This window comes from Sus scrofa, chromosome 7, assembly GCF_054392235.1.
Source record: "Sus scrofa isolate SSC_HxYL_T2T_F1_AM1 chromosome 7, Sscrofa_HxYL_maternal_Yorkshire_Landrace_v2.0, whole genome shotgun sequence".
NCBI classification, from domain to species: Eukaryota; Metazoa; Chordata; class Mammalia; order Artiodactyla; family Suidae; genus Sus; species Sus scrofa.
The window spans coordinates 10,925,780-10,950,513 of NC_139389.1; the positions used below are offsets into that span (position 1 = coordinate 10,925,780).

Here is a 24,734-nt window from a genome sequence, read left to right on the forward strand (position 1 = left end):
GTCTTGCTCAGTGGGTTAAGGATCCAGCTTTGCCATGAGCTGTGGTGTAGGTTGCAGATGTGGCTCAGACCCTGCGTTGCTGTGGCTCTGGCGTAGGCTGGTGGTTACGGCTCTGATTAGACCCCTAGCCTGGGAACCTCCATATGCCGCGGGAGCAGCCCAAGAAATGGCAAAAAAACAAAAAAGAAAAAAAAAAAAAGAATGCCAGTTCTTCCTCACCCGTCTTCTTGGAATAGCCTTCTTTAGCATCAATTATTACTCTTTCTCCACACCACCAATTAGCGAATGCATGCATGGGCTTATATTCCATTGGATGTTGTCTTTTTACCTTTTCCCTTCTTGCCAAGTTGCTGCCACCTCTGCCCATTTCTCACTGTCTTCATCGGTGCCCTGGGAACCCTTTCCATGGCTCAGGTTAAATGCATGACCTGTTCTTCTGTCCTCTTAGCCACATGTTCTTCTTAATATTCTCCCTCCTGTTGCTTGAACTTTGGGTCATCTAAGAATGCAGGTATTAACCAGGGGTCGCTTCTGAGGGTCCTGGTCTGGCCTTTCTTTAGTGACGGAGGTCTGTCTTTCCTGCTTCGTACCAGCTTGTTCCCCTCCACCTCCTCTCTTGCCCACGAGGGCTCCTCGTGCCGTGGCAAAGGCTAATGCAGCCTGCTCTCTCCACCCAGCTTCTTCCTTCCATCCCAGCCTCCATTGTCCTGAAGGCTCCGAGCCAAGATCGCTATCTTCCAAATTGCCTTCCTGAGCTGCAGCTGCCACCACTCCTCTGCGTGGTCAGTGTCGGGTCTGAAAGACCTGTCCTCTTGCTGGCTTCTCTATCTCCCACATTAAAATGTTGTCATCGTCACATTTCACTTGTCAGCAACGTGATGCATGAGTCAGATATTTCCTTTTACACTTTCATCCCTGCCACACACAAGAATTAGTGTCTAATGACACAGAGGCGAAAAGTTAATGGAAATTTAATTGAAAAAACTACCAGCCCAGCAGGAATTGAACCTGGTGGCCTTAACACGGGAGGCAGAGATTTCATCCACGAGGCTCTGGAGTTTGGGTTAGTATGCTTGGGTGTAGATGGTATCGCTTTGGTAAACAGATAATTCCCATATTTTCCTTGTATTACTTTGGTCAACAGAATGAAGATGGGGGTGGATTCCGATTTAAATGTCAGGGCTATCCACGTTCCAGATTCAAACAGAGGAGTTTTAATGAAAATAGGATTTAATTTCCTGTAACTGTTTGAGTTCTTCCATCCTAGTATATAGAAGTAATGAATAGTGATGCATGTAAAACATACCTTCCTCTTAGTTAGAGCAGCATTTAGTCACTCAGGCCCCTAAGAACTCCAGGAGAATTTTTCAGGGATTATAAATCACACCGCAGATTTTTCTAGAGAAAAAGATATTCTCTGAATGTTTTTGTCACCTCCCTCTTTTCTATTTTTCTCCGGAAGCCCACATCTTCAAGAAATAGACAAGGTACACAGTTTTAAAGATTCAACAGTAATGGAATCCTGCAGGAATTTAAACCATCAAGCTATCAACACATGCTTTTATTTAAAACTAAATTAATTAAGGAGTTCCTGTCATGGCTCAGAGGTAACGAACCCAGCTAGGATCCATGAGGACTCAGGTTCGCTCCCTGGCCTTACTCAGTGGGTTAAGGATCCGGCATTGCCATGAGCGGTGGTGTAGGTCGCAGATGTGGCTAGGACCCTGTGTTGCTGTGGCTGTGGTGTAGGCTGGTATCTCCAGCTCTGATTTGACGCCTAGCCTGGGAACTTCCATATGCTGCAGGTACAGCCCTAAAAAGCAAAAAAAAATTTTTTTAAAAATTAGGCTTAACAAATAGGTATTATCCAGATTATCCAGACTAACCTAGTGCTCTCACCCAATCTGCAATACTCGGGGTTGAGTGAAGTTTCCCGAGCGGTTGAGACAGGTATCCAGCCTCAGCCCCTGGTCTACGTTCATCCTTTTAGAACATTTTGCTATTTCCTTGTGCCTGACTGAGTGGCTGTATGCGTCATAATATATAACTTTAACCAATTTAACCTTCCAATCATTGAAAAAAACTGTGCAAGTTCCACAGAAAGAAAGCATAGAGAGAAAGTACTACCAATAACACAGGCCCAGGCAAACAATGGGAACACGGCAGAGCCCGCGGCCCTCACGCTCTTTGACAAGCTCTTCATCAGTCACGTCACGAGCTCAGCAGCACTGAAGCTTTCATTTCCCAAAGGTCAACCCGTGAAAGACCTCAAAATTATTTTTTCAAACTGATTTAGGGGGAGTTCCCTGGTGGCTCAAGGGGTTAAGGCTCTGGCATTGTCACTGCTGTGGCTCTGATTACTGCTGTGCGTGTGGGTTTGATCCCTAGCTTGGGCATGCTGTGGGCATAGCCAGATAAGGACGGACACCTGAAATGAATGAGGAATCTCGCGCTGGGCATCTATTATGACTTGAGATACTAGCCAGTGATGGTACGAAACCTTGACGACTGGCAGCATTAAAAGAAAAGCATGCAGTGCTAGGAAGTAAACACTGATGGTGTCTTGACAGGGTTTAAAGTTATGCGAGACTCAATCAGGATTTAGAAAACCTGACTAAGCTTAATGAAAAATATGGGAAAGCCTTTTACTTGTGAAGGTAAAGATGGTGTTTTGAGTTGCTAATAAATAAAAACTATGTTGCTGAAATATTTTTTATCTTCGCTTCATCCATGTTCAATTTACTTTTACGTATGTTTTATAAAATGCATAACATATTAGGACCACAGCACAGGCAGGTGCGCACATACACAAACATGTGACCATCAACATACTTCCATGGAGAGAACATGGTCGAAAATGTAGTCACGGTCACGGTGAATCAAGAAAGTCTACAGACCTCTGCTCGAGTGAGGATGTGACAGCTGGACTCCCCCTGCCGCCCAGGAATCTAGGTCGCTTCATTTGTCCTAACGACTGCTCTAGAAACTCAGTACTAACTTTACCAGTCACGCCTTTTCATCTAAATGTAAATCCCTGACTTCTCTTTATAGCCTACCCATTTGGCTTAGGGGGTAACAGCCTACCTCGCATCAGGCCGACCTCCGTGGACTCCCAGCTCCATTGCTTATTACCTGGGTTAGCAGTTAGTTCCAACAAGGAACTGAGCTCTCTGAATCTCAGTTTCCCCATCGGCAGGACAGAAACGGCAATCCCCAGCTCACAGGCTGAGACAAAGCTTGTAAAACACTTAGCAGAGCCTATGGGGACATGGTCGGAGCTTATCACATGTTAGCCGTGGTGGTGGTGCTGGTTGCTGTCATCCCCGTCATCCCCCTTAAAGGCCATCGACTTTCCAGCTTCACGGAACCACTCACTGTGCCCTCATGAATGGCTTCCCCTCCAGCTCTATGTGGTCAAACAGTATCCATGCTTCTCAATCCATTTTTATTTATTTATTTATTTATTTATTTATTTATTTATTTATTTTGTCTTTTTGCTATTTCTTGGGCCGCTCCCGCGGCATATGGAGGTTCCCAGACTAGGGGTCGAATCGGAGCTGTAGCCGCCGGCCTACACCAGAGCCACAGCAACGCAGGATCCGAGCCGCGTCTGCAACCTACACCACAGCTCACGGCAACGCCGGATCCTTAACCCACTGAGCAAGGGCAGGGACCGAACCCGCAACCTCATGGTTCCTAGTCGGATTCGTTAACCACTGCGCCACGACGGGAACTCCTCAATCCATTTTAAATACTCCCTGCTCCCTAAAGTTTTCACCAACACTGCCCAGCCAGAACCCACTTTCTTTCCCCTCCACATCACATCATGCTTTATGTGCATCCCTCGTGTGGAGCTTATGGTTTTCTATCTTGCATATACTATACATGACTTAGGTCTAAATCATTTGTAGGTAAGTCCTACCCCTTCACAGAGAGTGAATGTCTTGAGGATGGCAATCATTTCCTAGTCACGTGTCCTTCCCAAAGCAGTCAGCATTGAGCCTTGCCCTTAATGATGATCAATAAATACAAGTTGAACTAATTAATTAATATTTCTGTCCACTAGGTGCAAAAGATCTGCTTGAGGGCAAAGTCCAGGCAGTGAGGAGAGTCATCAGGTAGGCACATGCTACAGTTAATAAGAAGATAAAAAGTTTATCTAGACATGAAACGTCCCTTCCCTCCTCCCCCATCACCATGAACTTGGTGACCCTGGGGAAGTCATTAACTATTCTAGGCAGCTGGTGCCTTCACCGGTGAAATGAGGGCAGTGGATTACAAATCTAAAGACCCCCCTCTGTGTGTAAATCCAATATCTTCTATTTCCAACAACGTCTTGTATCAACAGAAACAGGTATGAGAGGAGGGAACTAAAGCATAAAAGTCACTGAGCATTGCCCGAGCATCAGGACTGAGGCCAACAAACAACAGAAAGATGTCTGCGAGGAGCAATGATCTGGTTAAATCTGAAGTTAGACCTAAGGACAAACACCTCAGGTCAAGAATAAGATACAAGCAGAGGCTAGAGCCTGGATGGGTATTACTCAGGGTCTGTGAAAACAAACAAACAAAACAGGGTCCGATCAGGTAGCTCTATATCAAAATTTTAATATAGGGATCTCGCCGTAATGGTGGTGGAAGACTAAAAAACCAAAAGGGATGGTCAGACAACCCAGATATTAGCAATGGCAGGAAGCCACTACTCTTTCTAAGGCTGAGGAAATGATGGGAAAATGAGCCTTCCCAGTGTTCAGCCCTGGGGAAATCCAGCAGGACAGATTGTCCTAGAAGAGCCACGACTGCGGACTAGACCCAACTCTCGCAAAGACAGCATCTCAAGCAGAAAACAAGAGAGAGAAATACCTTGGTTCTCCCTTTCTCTTGTCTTCCAATGGCTCTCAATGGCCAAGACCAGCAGGGAGACCCGTGGCGAGAGTCTGGGGATGTAGTCTATGCGTCAGCCCTGTGCACTACAAAACAGAGCCCTACGTAGAAAATGAGAGAGGGATCTGAGAGCGTAGAGACAACTGACCAACCCAGACGGTCCTGGAGCTGGCTTCAGGGATGGCTGTTCCAGACTAGGTTCTCCCTTCGTCTGTGACCTCTTTGAAGTTCCCAACCCAGCTCCTGCCACCACGACTTGCTGTAAAGTATTGATGCTTTGGGGTAACTGAGAAGAAAGCTGATGCAAGTGGTCAGGTAAAACGATGTTCTGACGTAACTACCCTGGTGCATATCCCTCCGCAGCCTAAGATGCTTCCCCAGATGCTGTCGAACATGTGCTACACTCGCTTTGACCAGAGGGTTCCCCGTGCAGTGCATATGCCAGGACACAACACGAGCTGTGTTTTTCCACAAGGGCATGGATCTCCTTGGCTTGGACAATGTAACATTCCCATGTAAACTACTAACAGTATGAACGATAAACCCGTACGACGATGCTAGACTGATCCTTCCCCCCAAAACATGAAGTCCATCAGTGTGTTTTCCTGCTAATGAGGATGAGGAAGCCACAAGCTCTCCTTTTTCTTTTTCTTATGATTTCGCAATGACGTTCTCTGACGGAGAGCTGGCATTTGTGAAACCTATGGTAAAATGACATCACGTGCATATTTAACTTTCCTGGATTCAACTGTATCCATTCAGGGGGACAAAGCAGAGTGAGAAAGAGGGGTGGGCACACAGGGCAGCTGTAAGGAGAGAGAGGAAGAGAGGGGGACATTTTCCAACATGAGCAATTCTTCCTGCCCTTCCTCTCAGTGAGCAAAGGCCCTGGGGAGCCGGGGAGGAGAGATGTGGGGCTCCTCTGCCCTCAATCAATCTTTGCTCCTGCTTGTCTCTCAGAGCCTCTTGCTGAGATGCTAATGTTGAAAGATTTGGCACTAAAAATTAAATGTGGCACGCACCGTCTTTACCTGCGTATGTTTTTTTTTTTATGTACAGAATTTATTTGTTTATATAGAAAACAAACATGCGTAGATAGACATGGAAAACAAATGTATGGTTACCAAAGGGGCAAGGGAAGAGAGATAAATTAGGAGTTTGGGATTAACACAGAGACATTACTATATATGAAATAGATAAACAATAAGGAAAGTCCTATTGTACAGCACATGGAACTATATTCAATAGCTTGTGATAACCTGTAACAGAAATGAATCTGAAAAAAAATATATATATATAATATGTTATAACTGAATCACTTTGCTATACACTGGAAAATAACATGACATTGTAAATCAACTATACTTCAATATAAGAAAAGAATTCTCTACAATGAAAAACTTTTTTTCGTGATTTTTTAATTTTATTTTCCATTTTTTTTTATTGCTCAAATGAATTTATGACATCTGTAGTTGTATAATGATCATAACAATCTGATTTCACAGGATTTCCATCCCACAGCCCAGGCACATCCCCCACCCCCCAAACTGTCTCCTCCAGAGACCACAAGTGTTTCAACGTCTGTGGGTCAGCATCTGTTCTGCAAAGAAGTTCAGTCTGTCCTTTTTTCAGATTCCACATATCAGTGAAAGCATTTGATGTTAGTGTCTCATTGTATGGCTGACTTCACTTAGCATGATAATTTCTAGGTCCATCCATGTTGCTAAGAATGCCGGTATTTCATTCTTTTTAATGGCTGAGTAATATTCCATTGTGTAGATGTACCACATCTTCTGGATCCACTCCTCTGTCGATGGACATTTAGGTTGTTTCCATGTCTTGGCTATTGCAAATAGTGCTGCAATGAACATTGGAGTACATGTGTCTTTGCGAGTCATGGTTTTCTCTGGATAGATGCCCAGGAGTGGGATTGCTGGATCCAATGGTAGTTCCATGTTTAGTTTTCTGAGGAATCTCCATACTGCTTTCCACAGTGGTTGCACCAATTGACAATCCCACCAACAGTGTACTAGGGTTCCTTTTTCTCCACACCCTCTCCAGCACTTATTGTTGGTAGACTTTTGGATGATGGCCATTCTGGCTGGTGTAAGGTGGTACCTCAGAGTGGTTTTGATTTGCATCTCTCTAATAATGAGTGATGTTGAACATCTTTTCATGTGTTTCTCGGCCATCTGTATGTCTTCTTTGGAGAACTGTCTGTTTAGATCTTCTGCCCATTTTTGGATGGGGTGGTTTGTTTTTTGGTATGGAGCTGCAGAAGGTGTTTATAAATTTTGGAGATGAATCCCTTGTCAGTCAATTCACTTGCAAAGATTTTCTCCCATTCTGTGGGTTGTCTTTTTGTGTTGTTTAGGGTTTCCTTTGCTGTGCAGAAACTTTGAAGTTTGAGTAGGTCCCATTTGTTTATTTTTCTTTTTATTGTCAATACTCTGAGAGGTGGATCTGAGAAGATGTTGCTGTCATTTATGTCAGGGAGTGTTTGGCCTGTGTTTTCCTCTAGGAGTTTGATAGTGTCTGGTCTTATATCTAGGTCTTGAATCCATTTGGAGTTTATTTTTGTGTATGGTGTTAGGGAGTGTTCTAATTTCATTCTTTTCCATGTGGCTGTCCAGTTTTCCCAGCACCACTTATTGACAAGCTGTCCTTTCTCCATTGTATCGTCTTGCCTCCTTTGTCATAGATGAGTTGGCTGTAAGTGCATGGGTTTAATTCTGGGCTTTCTATCCTGTTCCACTGATCTATATGTCTGTCTTTGTGCCAGCACCATGCGGTTTTGACGACTGTTGCTTCGTAGTATAGTCTGAAGTCTGGGAGCCTGATTCCTCCAGCTCCATTTTTCTTTTTCAGGGTGTCTTTGGCTCTTCTGGGTCTTTTGTGCTTCCAAACAAACTTTAAAATATTTTGTTCAAGTTCTGTGAAAAATGTCCTTGGTAATTTGATAGGGATTGCACTGAATCTGTAGATTGCCTTGGGTAGTAAAGTCATTTTGATAATATTAACTTTTCCAATCCACGAGCGTGGTATATCTTTCCATCTATGTGCGTCATCTTTGATTTCTTTCATCAGTGGCTTGTAGTTTTCAGAATATAAGTCTTTTGTTTCTTTAGGTAGGTTTACTCCTAGGTATTTTATTCTTTTGGATGTGATGGTAAATGGGATTGCTTCCCTAATTTCCTTTTCTGCTTTTTCATTGTTAGTATATAGAAACGCTGTCCATTTCTATGTATTGATTTTGTATCCTGCGACTTTGCCAAATTCGTGGATGAGCTCTAACAGTTTTCTGGTAGAGTCTTTAGGATTCTCTAGGTATGGTATCATGTCATCTGCAAACAGCGATAGTTTTACTTCTTCCTTTCCAATTTGGATTCCTTTTATTTCTTTTACTTCTCTGATTGCTGTGGCTAGGACTTCCAGAACTATGTTGAAGAGTATTGGTGAGAGCGGACATCCTTGTCTTGTTCCTGATCTCAGCGGGAATTCTTTCAGCTTTTCACCATTGAGAATGATGTTCGCTGTGGATTTGTCATATATGGCCTTTATCATGTTGAGGTAGGTTCCCTGCCACATATGTATTTCTGCATATGCTATACATACCGATGCTATAAACTATGCATTCTACATGAAAATGGGCAAATTTATGGGTGAGTTTTTTTAATTACTCAATGACTTTATTACATTTATGATGTACAATGATCATCACAATCCAATTTTATAGGATTTCCATCCCACACCCCCAGTGCATCTCTCCACCCCCCAAACTGTCTCCTTTGGAAACCATAAGTTTTTCAGTCTGTGAGTCAGTATCTGTTCTGCAAAGAAGTTCCTTGTGTCCTTTATGGGTGAATTTTAAAAAATATAATAGCTTCTCACCCTCCATGTTGACTTTAGAACCTAACCCTCCACGTGGTGTGATCCCACTGGGGCTGAAAATGCAGTTGAGACGTCGGCAGTGGTGCAGAAACAGGGAAGCAGGAGTTCCACAGTCTACCAAAACAAGAGCCTTTGCTTCAAAAGGGCAGAGGGAAACTCTGCTGAAAGTCAGTATCCCTTCAGGATTTATCCTCAGGGGCTGTCCCCAGCACGTCCAGACACTGTTTCTTCATGTGTCTAAACCCGTTACTTCCTTTTCTCTGCTTCAGCTGTCCCTCTCAGGAAATGGGGCATAATATCTGCTGCTTGCTTATTGTCACAAAAGAATATATAGCGATTAGACCTAATTACTAGACAATCCATTCACCAATGCTGAAGTATTTAACATTCTGGAGAACTTTAGAGTTTTCGTTGGAATAACACACCCTGGTTCTGTTCACCTCAGAGGACTGAACTTTGAGGTGTTGGGACAATTGTGACCCTGTTAACGTCATTTTGCATGACAAACAGCACAGTGATACTCTTACTTAGTCCAATGCATCAGAAGGTTTTTCCCAATGTTGATCCAAACCTAAAGGCTTCATTTGAACTGCTTGGCTTCCTTATCTCAATTGAGTAATCTCCAAAATACATAAACAACCAACCAACCAAACTGAGAAAATCTTATATGAGCTCCTGCAGCCTGAAAAGCTGCCATTAGTAATAAGCCCTCCTGCCCCGAACTCAGGGTCCCCTGCCGCGCTCCACACTACAGCTCTCTCTGACGTGCCAGGTTAATGCTGAGAAGAAACTGAAACCACAAAGGACCAAAAAGCAAATATTTTTGCCCAAAGCTAATGTAGCAAATTACATGCAAGATCTAAACTCCAAGAACCTTTTAAATGGTGCAAGTCTACGCAAACACACAGCATCCAGTTTGCCAAGACTGAAAAACTAAATTAAATCTAAGTCCAGTCCCACTGGGGGATTTATAGAACTGGCTCAAAGACCAGGGATCTGGTCTTGGCAGGAACGCTGGCTTACATCGTCCCCCAGGTAACTAATTTCTCGCTCCAGGCTTCGGTTGGCCTACCTAAAAAGCCAACATTCTGCTCGGAGTGCACAGGGACGAGCGGGAAGGGGAGAAGGTAGCGGGGCACTCAGAGCGCCACCAAAGCAAGGTGTCAACACACGAGCGAAATCCGCCCACGTGCTCTGTGGCCCCGAGCTGGCTGCATGAATGACTTGTACTCTGTGATGTACATGAGGGCACAGCAGGAGCTAATGTCAAGTCTTTCCCTCACCTTGAGCAGGGCTTCATCCAACACGAGCAAACGGCCTTGTCTTCACGCATGGTCCACTCTGCCTCCAGGCCTGGTCAAAAGACCAATTTTTAAAATTCCCTTAAAGACACCCAATAGACAGTGGCCCAAACCCTTACCAGGAATGGAGCAACTATCAAAGTTGAGGTCATTTTACAGGCAGCCAGATGAAGGAGGCGTCTACAAACAGAGCCGCTCAGGCGGGAGTCATATTCGCACTGAACAGGTATGGTCAGGAGCCTGGAAACTAGCAGAGACACTGGATCAAGAGGCACCTTTGCTCCATGGCCACATGACCGAGCACCCGCCAGACTCCCCACATCCTGCCCCTTCACCTGCAGCTGCCACCCCAAGAAGCAATGCCGACAAAACCGAGGATGGCGGTTAGAGAAAATAAGTGCCAGAGGAAAGCTGCCCGTGGTAGGGCTGCATCCGAGCGCCTGGGAGTTAACTGGCTGCATCTGGCTTTGTTTTGCTCACACACTCAGTCGGAACCCAGACAGCAGTGGTGGTGATCTTTTGAGCACTTGGGGGGAAATGCATTTTTTTTTTCAAGTCAATGGGTACCATCAGTCCTGCATCATTTTCACTCCTGACTCTCTTGATGCTGAGATTTTAAACTACATTTCAACTGGGCATTTTCGTCCTTGTCTGTCAGTAGAGAAGTGAGTTCCAGTCAAGGATGGATCCCAATATTTCCACAGGTTCTGTGGCTACAAATGTGAGCCTGAAAAAACCAGCCTGGTGGGTCATCCTCCCATGCCTGGGCAAGAGGTCCAGTGCCAAGAGCAACATGATGCTGGCTACCAAAAGAAGGCCCAATGGCCAAATCTAGATTCAAGTGCAGAAGGCTGGCAACAACAACAAAAAATCTCACACATGGTACGTGTTGGCCAGATGCAAAAGTCAGCCAAGCCAACATGCACATCCAGCAACAAAGTGTTTGGTTGCTATTGCTGTTTTAATTACCATGGACTTTTTCTTTTTTTAAGTTTCATTGAAGCACAGTTGATGCGCAATGTTGTAATAATTTCTGCGGTACAACAAAGTGATTCAGTTATACATATACACACATTCATTCTCTCTCAGATTCTTTTCCCACATAGATTATCACAGAATATTGGGTAAAGTTCTTTGTGATATTCGGCAGGTCCCTGTTGGCCAGTCATTCCATATACCTCAGTGTGCACATGCCAATCTCAAACGCCTAGTCCATCCCTCCAGCCCCCACCCGTCCCCCTTGGTAACCACAAGTTTCTCAAAGTCTGTGAGTCTATTTCTGTTCTGCAAATAAGTTCATTTGTATCCTTTTTTTTTTTTTTTTAGATTCCGCATATAAGTGATATGATATGCTGTCTGCCTTTCACTAACTTCACTTAGGATGGTAATTTCAGGGTCCATCCATGTTGTTGAAAATGGCATCGTTTCACTGTTTTTTATGGCCGAGTAATATTCCATTGTCTTATGTACCACATCTTCTTTATCCACTCCTCTGTCAATGGACATTTAGGTTGCTTCCACGTCTTGGCTGCAGTAAGTGGTGCTGCAATGGATTCTGAATGCTTCCAGGATAGGGAGAATGAGGAGGAAGTGAAAGAGACAAGAGAAGGGTAGTCCTCACTTGCTCCCTGACATACGCCACTATCAGGAAACTAGCTTTCACGACCATACCTCTGACCATGAGTCACTATTGTTATCTCTATTCTTTCCTGTAGTTTCCTAATTTTCTACCTTAAAGTGAGGGGTTTCTAATAAGCAGGAAGTGGGGAAAGGACCCTTCGGTCTAAATTTGATTCCTCAGTTCTGACAGTGAGGCTCTGGACAGTGAGTCTGGAGAGGAAGAAATCTCTTCAGTTCCTGAGTTTTAGAAAAGAAGAGTTGCGATTTCAGACAGCGATGGGTGTATCCGACTCAACTTGCTTCCTGAGTTCTGAGAGGGAAGATTTGGATGGCCAGAGGTCAAAGGGCAACAGATGTCCATTCTGAACTTGGAATTCACAACCCTTCCCCTCCCCTTTCCACACATAAGCACTGAAAGTCTACCTGGACGGACAACTCTGCAATGTCTGCCTCCGGAAAAATTCTATCCCACGGTACTTTTTTATAACAAAACCCCAGATACAATTTGGTTGCTGCTTAAAATAAGGAAGCTTCTAAGGCAGGCCATAGAAACAAAGAAATCAGGACAACACAAGTAAGGCAGTTTCTCTGTCAAATTCACACAATGGAAATACTGGAGTAAGGATTACGTTTCAGTGTAAATCTGTGCTCCCACAACTATTTTGTCAATGAGCTTAAGAGCTGAGGTCTGCAGGCAAAGGTCTTAGGCAAATATGAAGTATGGTTTCTTGGCCTCACCCCACAAAGTCTTCCCTTGTGCTTTAGACAAATTAAATTAAAACAAAATCCTGGCCAAGCCCATGACGGTTACAGACTTTGTCTGCCAAGGAGGTAGAACTCACCCAGACACTAAGAACTAGGACTCAGGGGTTTCCTGTTGTGGAGCAGGAGTCCAACCAGGATCCATGAGGATGCGGGTTTGACCCCTGGCCTTCCTCAGTGTTAAGGATCCAGCGTTGCTGTGAGTTGTGGTGTAGGTCACAGATGTGGCTCGGATCCTGTGTTGCTGTGGTTGTGGTGCAGGCTGGCAGCTGCAGCTTGGAGGTGCAGCCCTAAAAAGCAAATAAAAAAAAAAGAAATAAGAACTAGAACTCGGTCTTCCCCTGCACACAGGACGAACAAGGAAATCTCCCAGCTGTCAGAGCACACGGTCTTGCTCAGGTACCTCGAGAAAAGATGCAGCCAGAGAACCAAAATGTTTTACATAGAAAAGGGAAAGGGGAGCTCAGGCCCCCTTGGAGAATTTTTTCCACATTCTTTAATATCTTCCAAACACATCTGAATTTACTTCCTGCTTGGACTGTCTGACTCTCCTGTTACGCGTCACGGAGGTGAGTTACCCCTGGGAACACAGCTCAAGACTCTGTGCTTCTGACCCACACGCTGGGTTCGTGGGCGCCTCCAACAACTCCCACAGCCCTGACGTCACTCCCGGCAGAGGGCCACGTGACTCAGCACAGCGACCCCTGATTCAGGCTCTGGGGGAGGAGACGGTCGCCCACGCCCGTGTGAGTCTCAGGCGGAAAGATCCCAATGGCCTGTGAAGAGTGCTGGGACGTGCCAAACAGCTCTGCTCATGGGTTAATTCCCCACAATTCCCTCATCGTTCCAAAAAGTGGCTGAATTTTTTTTTTTTTTGTCTTTTTGTTTTTTTAGGGCCACACCCTTGGCACATGGAGGTTCCCAGGCTAGGGATCTAATCAAGAGCTGTTGCTGCCAGCCTACACCACAGCCACAGCAATGCGGGATCTGAGCTGCATCTGTGACCCACCACCATGGCTCATGGCAATGCCAGATCCTTAACCCACTGAGCAAGGCTAGGGATCGAACCTGCAACCTCATGGTTCCTAGTCAGATTTGTTAACCACTGAGCCATGACGGGAACTCCAAAATGTGGCTGAATTTACAACGTATCCACAAATATTGGCTTATTTACTTCCAGTTACCTGGGCTCAGCGCTCCATATTCCAAAGCACAGATCTAAGGAGACGTGTTTACTGAGTGAGGAGTGAGAAGCAAGGAACGATGAGGGGGAAATCGGCAGGGCTAAAGAACAACTTCCCCTGAAAAACAAACACCTCTGAAATTCTAATTCTGAAATAACAATAGTCCCCACTTGTTGGAACCTAATGTTTATCTTCACTACAGCACCAAGGAAAGGTACTGTTATTCCTACTTTACAGACGAGAAAAATCAGGCGTGGAACGTTGGGTAAGTTGCCCAAGATCTCACCATTAGGAAATGATGGAGCCGAGTTTCCAAACTAAGCTGAATCCCTGCTCTTCCCATTTCTAAATTCTTTCCTTAAGCACAGAGTGTTTAAGGAAAGAGTGTTTAATAAGCCTGGATAGAAAAAAAGATCTAAAGAAATGTGGAGAATGGTTTGTTCCAAGATCTTCTAAGTTAACTACCTTATCATTATCATGTTATTCATGCTACTGTTGACAACTTAATTCAACCTAACTTCCTTTATGTAGAAAAGTATCAAAGAAAACACTCAGTGCTCTGCTTTCTTCCCTTCTTCTTCGTCCTCCCAGCTCCCCGCCAGGTTGGCCCACCAGGTCTCCCCAGAACCTCATCAGCACAGGACTGCTTCCTCCTCCTGGTCTCCTGGCCCAGCAGGTGCTCCGCCCATTCCTCAGAATCCACCCGCTCCAGCCTGTGGAAACTTGTACGAAGCTAAATAAAGGCTGCCCTCGTCAGCAACAGAGACCTCATCCCTTCGGTCCCTCCCTTCCAATCAACCCCACCAACTCGCATCCTGACCTCTGGAATCACTGAACACAACTGGAGAAGGGCCCACAGCCCCCAGACCCGCCCCAGGCTCAAACCATCCAAATACAGCGTGGCCCTGGCACATGCTGTGTAATCCTGGCATCTTTCCCTCATCCACTCCCTGCCCACCCACCCCCTGGCCCCCAGTGTAACTATTACCGACTTTCTCATTCTGTCTTAAGACCGAATTCTGGTCAAACACCCATCTCCTCCACCAAGTAGCCGGACACCTTCCATCGTCAGCTTTGCTTTGAGCCCCCACCCCCATGATTCCTTTCTTCTGCCTCTTCCCCTTCCTCTTCCTCCCCGTCCCTGGCCCTTCCCCTTCCAGGCTCCTTGACGAACCTGCCCGGGGGGTTTCCTCCCTCCTCCCAAGTCCTCAGGAGGACTTGTACCTCTTATTTGACTTGTAAGGCACAGTTGCCAAATATTTCTTATCTTTTCCCCTTTGAATCATCGTTTCATCTTTCAAATTGCACAAACTACAGTCTGACTTCCCTTGGTTGGTGTCCCCCCACCGGACCGGGGTGCTCCAACTCCAGCCCTTCCCATCTGCTCGCCACCCTCCCTAAAGACGCCCTCAGAAGCAGTGCGTCCACCTGTAAATCCAGTGTCGGAGCCACCAAGTCCCTGCTCGGACCGCCCCTGGCCTGAGGTCCCCCCTCTCCTCCACCTTTTCTCCAGGCCACTCCAATTCCAGCGCAGCCTTCTCCAGTGAGCGCAGGTCCACAGTGATGGATTCTTTCTCTGAGTATCTACAGCACGCCTGTCTCGACAGACTTTTTTTTTTTTTTTTTTTTTTTGGTTTTTTTGCTATTTCTTTGGGCCGCTCCCGCGGCATATGGAGGTTCCCAGGCTAGGGGTCGAATCGGAGCTTAGCCACTGGCCTACACCAGAGCCACAGCAACGTGAGATCCGAGCCGCGTCTGCAACCTACACCACAGCTCACGGCAACCCCGGATCGTTAACCCACTGAGCAAGGGCAGGGACCGAACCCGCAACCTCATGGTTCCTAGTCGGATTCGTTAACCACTGCGCCATGGCAGGAACTCCTTGACAGACATTTTAATGCTTACGCATGCTCTGGTTTTATGGGGTCTATGTGTATGTAGCTTCTATTCCCTTAAACGGATTAGGAGCTTCCTAAGGACAGTAACCAAGCATACCCTGGATTTTAGGTTCCCCATTGAGTTCCCAGCACAGTGCTACATGCGCCGAGGGTACTTATCAATTACCTCCTGCCCAACAATTTCCAAAGTTAAAATACAGCTCAAATTTCTCGTTTCAAATATGGCACAGTTCGGAGTTCCTGTTGTGGCGCAGTGGAAACAAACCTGACTAGTATCCATGAGGATGCAGGTTCAATCCCTGGCCTTGCTCAGTGGGTCGGGGATCTGGCATGGCCGTGAGCTGTGGTGTAGGTCGAAGCCTTGGCTCAGATCCCGTGTTGCTGTGGCTGTGATGCAGGCCTGCACCTGCAGCTCCGAATCGACCCCTTGCCTAGAAACTTCCATATGCCGTGGGTGTGGCCGTAGAAAGAAAAAAGTATATGGCACAGTAAACTAAGGCAGTAGTAGCTCTAACCTGAGCAAAATCTAAACCCTTAGAGTGAGGGGTTTTATGTACTCAAGGGTCTCCTTTTACAGGCCACCAGTTTGCTGAGACAGCCCCCAACTTCACAAGGTTGTCTTGTTTGTGATTCGAACCTAGAAATGCAAGCCCTTGAAAGAGTCTGACTCAAGAGTTCAGCCCTCATTTGCCCAAGAGGAAAGGTGCCCATAGCCAAGTCAAGCTGACCGGGTGAAAGCCAGGGTGTTCAGTTTCCTTTCAAATCAGCCACCATAATTGCCACTTGCATTTCACATGGCACAGATCACACCTGTGTTGTGGGGCCAGGAACAGTGGCCAGCTCACCACCTTCAGAAACCCGGGTGGCTCAGGTCCAAGGCAAACAAGACTGAACAGATGAACCACGCAGTGAGAACTGTAACATGCCACTGTAATCCAGGGAACCTACCCACAACCCAGCAGGGCAGGGTGTAGCCCGGAACGTGCCGGATTTAGGGTCCATTCCACCTTCAGCTCTGGGAAGGTGAGTCCCTGCTAACTGCTAGCGTCAAGAAACTCTCTTGCCTCTTCCTGGTCTGAAAATGTCGTTAGTCCAGTTCGATGAAGCTTCATCTTAGAAGTGAGGTGTGGCCATCTCCACGGCAGACCTGGCCTCACAGAGTCTGTACACAGAGGACAAGCCAGCCACCGACACTCCCAGGCCTGTCTGTTATGAATTAAGCTCACGGGAGCTGGTAACCACTTAGGATGTTCCATGAACTTCGGAGGATACTATTCTAGGAAGGCAGCCCCTCCATGTCCATTAGTTCAAAAGCCAGTCAGAATGGAAAGTGAGAGTGAAGTTGAGATGCCATAGATTCTGCAGCTTCTAAATTTAGTTAGCTCTGCACCCCCCCAGGCCTCCCAGCCGGGAAAAACTATAGCAACTGGGTGAAAAGAGAGGGAGGATGTAACGCACTTCCCAGGTACAGCCAGGGCCGTGCGCAGTGGAGACGCTGACAGTGCCAGGTGGCTCCCGTCTTCATTCTCCTGTGATGCCAGCACCCTCTTTAGGATTCTCCCCAAGGCCGCTTAAAACACCCCTGGAAGCTCTGAAGAGGGTCCTCCAGGTTCAGGACCCTGCAGAGGGGGAAATGCAACCAGCTCTGCTGACCCTGGGGTGCACAGTGAGGTTGGTTCCTGAGTGTGAAGAAAGTTGCAGCGTGGATGTAACTGCTGCTACGGCAAGGGCCTGCCTCTGTGGGGGTGAGGCAGTAGGGCCGTGGTGCCCCTCACAGGAGGTGCAGGCGAGGGGAACCCACAGAAAACAGAGGAAGCAGTCCCTTCTGCAGGGGTGAGCTCTCCCTCTAGCGCCTCCTACCGGCCGAGCGAGCTGAGCAAGGAGAAGGGTGGTTTCTGGGGGCCCAGTCGGGGCGAGGTGAAATCCAATGTGGAAGGACGGGCGTGGAGTCAGGAGGCAATAACTTAATAACTGACACCCCTGAATGAGACAGGAAGGCTCCAAGGGCTCTGAATGAGGGGGTGACAGAGATGACTCACGGAGGCGGGGAGGAGAGCGGTCACGGCGGAGGTGGGAGGAGGTGGCTGGGTTCTGGATATTGTTAGTCTCGCTGGATTCGCTGATGACGTGCCTGTGGGCTGGGAGAGAGCGAGGAGTCAAGGGTGACTCCCACATCTTGGCCTGAGTCACTGAATGGAGACAAATCCTCAGGAAAGGGAAGGTCAGGGCAGAGCAGGCTCCCAAAAAGAGGGCCATCTGGAGCTCGGCGGGGGGCAGGTGAGCTCCGAGGGGCCCCAGCCTGCAGCTCAGGCAAGGAAAGGTCTGGGTCAGAGGTGTGAGACGGCCCACCAGAGAGATGCCTTGTAGAGCCAGGGGGGCGCGTGGGATCAGCAGCGGTGTGTCAGCACTGCTCAGAAGGCCCAGCAGCCAGGAATGGGATCTGGAGTCAGGATGAGGTAGATCTGAATCTGATTCTCCCACCATTGGATATTCCCAGGCAGGTCTTCACCCCCTGAGCTTTGATTCCTCATCTGCAAAGTGGGGGTGCCAAGCATACTGGTGGCTTTGGTCCTCTGAGAGGATGCCGTGCAGTGAAGGAAGGAAAGCCCCCCAAGCCAGCACCTGACACACATTCCAGGCTGGAGAGCGAGGCCGCATCAAGTCTGTCCTCTCGGGGTGGGGTGGAGGGGGGGGACTAAGGACAGAGGACGTCAGGAGGGGAACTTGAGTGCCTCCTGACCTCCGGATGAATGTGGGCTCATGGGAGGCGGGGGGAACCGCTCCTCTTACTTGTGAATAACTGGCCTCGGAGTGAGAGACACAGGGCAACCATCAGCTATGAACAAAAAGGAAAGTCAGATTCACAAAAGGATTGTCTTTAAAAAAAAAAATCAGCAATCTTTGAAAAAGCCAGAACTGAGTTTGCAGGGCAAGAGCAACAGAGAAACAGACTCCTGCCGCGGGCTGAGCCATGAGGCGCCAGTGCGTGCCTGCCGGGAGCCGGGAGGGGAGCTGGGCTGAGTCAGCCCGGGCGCTGCATCACGACACTCGCCCCCACACGCCAGTCACCACCCGCGGCAGATCCGCCTGGGAGCGACCCCAGCCTCCCGTTAATTGTTCACCTCTCATCAAGCACTCTCACAGGAGGCAGGCGTGTCTGTCCAAGGGCCCCGCTGCGGGGTTCTGGAAGGTGCTACTGTATTCCTGGCCCAAGAACTGAGGCCAGCTGCTTGCACAGGGCGTGCCCCTCCTGGGGGGTAGGTCAACTCAGGAAACCAAGCCACAGATCACGACGCTCAGAAAATCCAGCAGTGCAGTGAGGGAGTCTGGCCGTCCTTGGGGAGCTCCTTAAAAGCACCCCGCCTGCTGGACCCCCGGGGCGGGGGCGGGGGAGAAGAGCAGCGCCCCCATCCCCATCCCCAGGGAGGCAGGAGGGACTTCTGAACAGTCTCTCCACGGTCACCTCATTTGGTATCCGAAGCTCTTTGCGTCGCTCTGTTTACAGCAGCCTTTTCCTGCACAAGTTCCCAGCACTTTCACAATGTAAAAAATGACTGTCCGGGGATTCTGCTCCAAGCAGCTGTTTCTGGATGCTCGGACAGAGCCATCTGGAACAGAGATTCCCAACCTCAGCTGCAATCCGAGTATCTGGGGGAGGCGCTCACGGCACCGATGCCTGGGCTCGCCCGGCCGACTGCTACGGGCTACACCGTGTCCCCCCAGATTCATGGTGGAAGTCCTAACCCCAGCGCCTCAGAGGGTGCTCCTCTTGGCCATCAGGTCTTTGGAGGGTGGCTAAAGTGAAAGGAGGTCACGACAGTGGGCCAGCTCCAATGTGACCCGTGTCCTCATGAGAACAGGAGATGAGAGCACGGACCCCCTGTAAGGATGCGGGAAGAAGGCAGGCGGCTGCAAGCCCAGCAGAGAGGCCTCAGAAGAAACTAACGCTGCCAGGGCCTTGATCTTGGACTTCTAGCCCCCAGAGCTGCGAGACAATACATGTCTGCTGTTTAAGCACCACCCCACCCCCTGAAGTCTGTAGAACTTTGCTGTGGCAGCCCCAGGAAATAAACACACCGACTGAGTCAGACTCTGTGGGAATGAGGCCCAGGCATCAGTATTTACGAAGGTTCTTCACGTGTCTGGACTGCAGCTGCATTTTAGAATTCGCTGTTCTAGGCAATAAATCCCCTCCAGGCCGCTCAAACCCAGGCTGACCCTCAGGACTGCTTCACTAAGACGGCGTCACTCGAGGGGCTTGGTGTAACTTCCCTCCCTCCTTCCATCTTGAGAATAGCGAATCGGACAGATCGTTGCCCTCGCCTCGACCTCAGGCTCAGCGTCAATGAAGTTCCATCCACCCTCCTTCCACTAAAACCTGAAACCACTGGGTGTTTCCTAAGAAAATCTCTAACAAAGTCGAGGGCCTAGAAAAGGGCTCTAATCTGATGAACGACCCCGGGGGAGGGAAAAGTCTGCTTCGAAGGCAATCGAGGGACGAAGAGGCCACATCTTCCCTCTTTGGAGCACGGCCCAGTCAAACAGAATGTCTTTTTTTGGTCCACAGTAACATCTTCCTCGGAACGGTCAAGTGGCCCTCTTAAGTGCAGGCAGGGACAGGGGCAGCGGTCTCTGGGAACGGCCAGGCCTCCTTTTTTTTTCTCCTGGTTGGTTCAAAATAAGCCATCGGTGGTAGTCTGGTCACTGTGCCGCTTTAAATAATGATACTAAGAGGGGGTTTCCCTTCTGGCTCAGTGGGTTAGGAATCCGACATGGCATCCATGAGGATGTGCGATGGATCCCTGGCCTCACTCAGTGGGTTAAGGATCTGGTGTTGCCACAGGCCGCAGTGAGTTGCAGATGCAGCTCGGACCCCATGGCGGTGGTATAGGCTGGCAGCTACAGCTACAATTTGACCCCTAGCCTGAGAACTTCCATATGCTGCAGGTGCAACCATAAGAAGAAAAAAAACCAAGAATGATACCAAGATGGACAGAGAGCCTGCACCCTCCTCTCCTGATGGCCTGTGCCTCTGTGTGCCCACCTGTAACCCAGACCCGGGAAGTCGGGACAGCTGAGCGCCACATGGGGAAGGTGAACTGTCAAGGCTTTTAAGCATCCTCCCTTTCAAACATATGTGGAACCTTATCCACATATGTTTTCCCGGCACTGGTGTACCGTCCCCTCCCCCTCTTTTTTTGTTCATTCCTGAAAGCTTCTATTATCAATCACTGCATGGGGTAAATTTTCAAATCAACAGTCAGAGTTTTTAAGCTGCATGACTTCTATTACACTCAGAGGAGGCAGGTGACCAACATCGTTTTGAGATGCAGTCTCAAAACCGCGCTCAGCGGCTTATTTCCTTGGTGTTCATCCATTCACCTTCACGGCCCATATCAAGGCTGGGTTGTGACAAAGGCTTCTCCGAGGATGGCTCTGTCTCTCGCGGAGGGCCCAGGCCGAGAGGGGAGTGGAGACAATGGGCTAGGAGAGAGAAAGGCCGGCGAGTGGGTGTGCAGCCCACTTTTCCTCGGCACTCTTTCACACTCTGCGAGGAAGGGACGTGGCTTGAGGCTGGGTGTCTAGTTCTCCCTCCATCCTTGTAGCTTCCCTTCTCCCAATCACGGAAGTGGCCCTGAAGGATGCCTTCCGCCCACTGGCGAGTCTGTCCCTAAACGAGAGGTCCTGACCCACATTCCAGCAGCTCCACCTCTCTGCCCTAATGGGGGCCAGTCTTGGCCCCTCCCCTCTGGTCTGGTGTTTCTTTCTGGCTATTTGAACTTTGGTGTCTGATCTCATCTTTCTACCCAGACGCTGCCTTTTATGTGACAGTTAGAGGTTAAGGAAGACCTCTGGATAATCTCTAGGCCACCCAAGTCCAGGCCACTGAGTGTCTAACATCTTCCCTGCAATTTCAGCCAATCTGGGCATCTAGCCCAAGCTCCCACACCTTCACATTCTGGTTCTGGGCTGCCTCCTCTGGACCCCTGGTCTTCGGTACCCTTCCCACGACAAACACAGAGGCACCAGAGGGGGGACGCACATCAGGCACAAGCTAAGAATCCACCATATATTCTCAAATTCCTCTAGGCAACCCCACAATCTGGAGGCAGGTGGGCGGTCCTCTCACGCTGCCCTCCTCTGACCCAGCACTCAGCTCTCCCGAGGATTTCTCCCAGAAAACTGAATCTTCTTCCCTCTATGCTGCAGAGAGGCTCAGGAAAAACTTTTTTTTTTTTTTTGACTTTTTGCTATTTCTTTGGGCCGCTCCCGCAGCATATGGAGGTTCCCAGGCTAGGGGTCGAATCGGAGATGTAGCCACCGGCCTACGCCAGAGCCACAGCAACGCAGGATCAAAGCCGCGTCTGCAACCTACACCACAGCTCATGGCAACGCTGGATCCTTAACCCACTGAGCAAGGGCAGGGACCAAACCCGCAACCTCATGGTTCCTAGTCGGATTCGTTAACCACTGCGCCACGACGGGAACTCCAAGAAAAACTTTTGTCCCACACGTGTCCCCTTTACAATGGCCCACAGCCTTTCTCTGAGGAAGGGGCTCACCTCGGGCAATTCCCTCTTCAAAGGCCAGCTTCATCCAGTAGGGTCCTGCCTCCCTGCTGCCCCATCTGATGTGAGCAGCGGCAAACAAGTCAAGCAAGAGCTGGCCGGGGCGGGAAGCTCTGCCAAGAGGGAACCACCACACCGCGTGGTCCCATCAGGCCTCGCAGGACGCGGGGTGGTGAGATCCGTCACGTCTGCGGCCACATCTGGGGAGGAGCAAGCAAGCATCACCAGAAGAGGCACAAGGAAGCCCGAATCGTGAGGAGTGGAACGAGAGACAGCAGGGGCTGCAGCGGTAGCAGAGGCTGACACAGGCAAGGAGAGCAACCCCGCAAGACCAAGTGAGGAGTCTGGGATGCAAGAGGCCCCGTTTCCCTGGGCTGCCTCAGGCATCGGAGGACCTCTGTGCGCCTGATCACCTGAAATAGTGGGTTCAGGGCCGCTGCTCTGAGCAAACTCCGAGCACTCACCTCCTGCTGTCTCCCCTACCCCCCAGCCCCGGGGCAGGGAGCGCTTCCTCGTTCACAGGTGTATGCTCCCGTTCACAGCCTCTAGCAGACAGCTGCCTCTAAGGGCTGGATTTCCTTCCGGTCTGGCCCTCTGCATTGTGCCTAGGATGCTGCTCTAGTTTCCTAGGAGTCCTCCTATGTCATCAGGCAAAAGTAAATGGTATAGAAAACGTTACACCCAAATATAAGACCTTGATCTTTCCTCCTCCAGGTTGACAAATTGCAAGGGGTCATTGAAACTACATGTCAACTGGTTCCCACGGAAAAAAAGCTGAAAGACCTTTGCTGCAAAAACAAAAGCTGTGATTCCCTCCCCCACACACTTGGGCAGCCAAGCTGTCACTGAAGCAGCAAACCGGAGGTGTGGGAACTCCTGCAGTCGCCCCTGTGCGGACCAACGGTAGACTCGGCGAGCCTGCAAGTCCTCAGGCCAAGTACAAGTTGCCCAGTTCAGGGAGGGGTCTTCTAGTTCTACCACAGCCATTCTACACATACACATACACACACACACACACACACACACACACACAATCTATGGAGGAGTTGGTTCCATAAAACTCAGAGAGGGAGAAAATGAAGCCACGAAAACTGTGCAGCAAGTGACAAGAGGCCCCAAACCTGCAAGGTGACCCTTCCCATTGACTGGAGCTGATGTCAAAGAATAAATGTCGGCCTTTTGCTTTTGGCCAGAAACGGTTACATGTATCAAAAGAACAGATTTTGAATATATGTATACGCATGACTGGGTCACTTTGCTGGACAGCAGAAATTGACACAGCATTGTAAGATTTAACGCTACTGTAATAAAAAAAAAAGTGTCCAAAAAATTACAAAAGAACAGACTTCAGCTATTTTCTCAGAAGGAGACTTTGCTTCTGTTTTCTCGCTGAAATCTTCTGACTCTGTTGATCTCGGCTTCAGAAGCAGAGTGGGGCTACAGCATGCAGACCTTTCTCTACCACAGCCCCTTCCCTACACGCCATTAACTAGAGAGGCCCGGCAGCCCCTCTCCAGTGGAAACCAACCACATCCTCCAACAGGGAGCCATAGGGGTGGAAACTCTCTGTTCCTTCTGACCCAGATCGCAACCCAGATAATGTTCACACCAATACGGCCCCATGACCGCAGGCCAGGTGCACACCCACCCCTTCCTCTCCCATCAAGAAAGCACATTAGAGCCCAAGAATCTCAGAAGAGCATTTGTAAGGAGGCTGCCTCTGGAATGCACTGGAATTTACCAACAAAGTAAATGAATCAAAACGCTGGTATTTCAACAATTATCAGTTAACGCATCCCTTCCCGCATCCAGCGTGGACACCGTGGTTGAGAACATTGACTTCTCAGACCCGTGAAGGTGTCCACCGCGGGAATGGTGGACATCTGATTACTGAGCAGAAGGACTAAATGCTGCTACTGACTGACTCATAGAAGATCCCAGCACTTCAGAGGAATCGAGACGCCTCTCACCTTCTCAGAATACATTGACAAAAAGTCCATAATCTCCAGTGGCAACAGCGCGATTACCTAGCAAAGGCTCTATCACCCTAAGTAAAGGAAATAGAGTGAAACATGACAACCTGGACAAACATGGATGATGTCTATGTTTATCTGGTGTGGTTGTGCACACTTTCTGTTACTTTTTACACGGAGTGTCGTTTAAAACGTTATGTAAAAAAATGAAATATTTTCAACACTAGGAGTGGAAGATCAGGTAATTTGAGGAGATTCTATAAAGCACTGGGGGGGGGGGTTTCTTTCAATATCTCCGAAGGAGGGGGTAAAAGATCAATCACTTTTTACTAAAAGATCCCTTGACTGCCTCCCAGTGTGACAGATATTGTAATAACACTCCTACTCTTCAACAAACAAAAGATACCTTTCTCTAAGTGTCTATAATATGAGACATCACCTGGAGGACCTACTGTTTCAACATGTGTTTACAAGTCATCTATCAACTACACTTCGAGTGAAAGACACAAGCTTTTAAAAAAGGCATATCCCAGAATTGGAAATGAAAGCTGATCAAAAGTACACATGCCACCGAACAACACCAAAACCTATGTGGTTACTAAGAAAACAAATGCTCTTGGGAGTTCCCATTGTGGCGCAGCGGTTAATGAAT

General features: G+C 48.4%; 1 long non-coding RNA gene across 8 annotated transcripts in view; it reads right to left on the minus strand.

Moving 5' to 3' along the window:
* LOC110261780 (uncharacterized) overlaps positions 1–24,734 on the minus strand; it is a 537,063-nt gene that overhangs the window by 299,897 nt on the left and 212,432 nt on the right. For all 8 annotated transcript variants that reach the window (XR_014809606.1, XR_014809604.1, XR_014809607.1 and 5 more), the window contains one exon: positions 12,539–12,748. This is a non-coding gene — a long non-coding RNA (uncharacterized LOC110261780). The remainder of the gene's footprint in view (positions 1–12,538; positions 12,749–24,734) is intronic.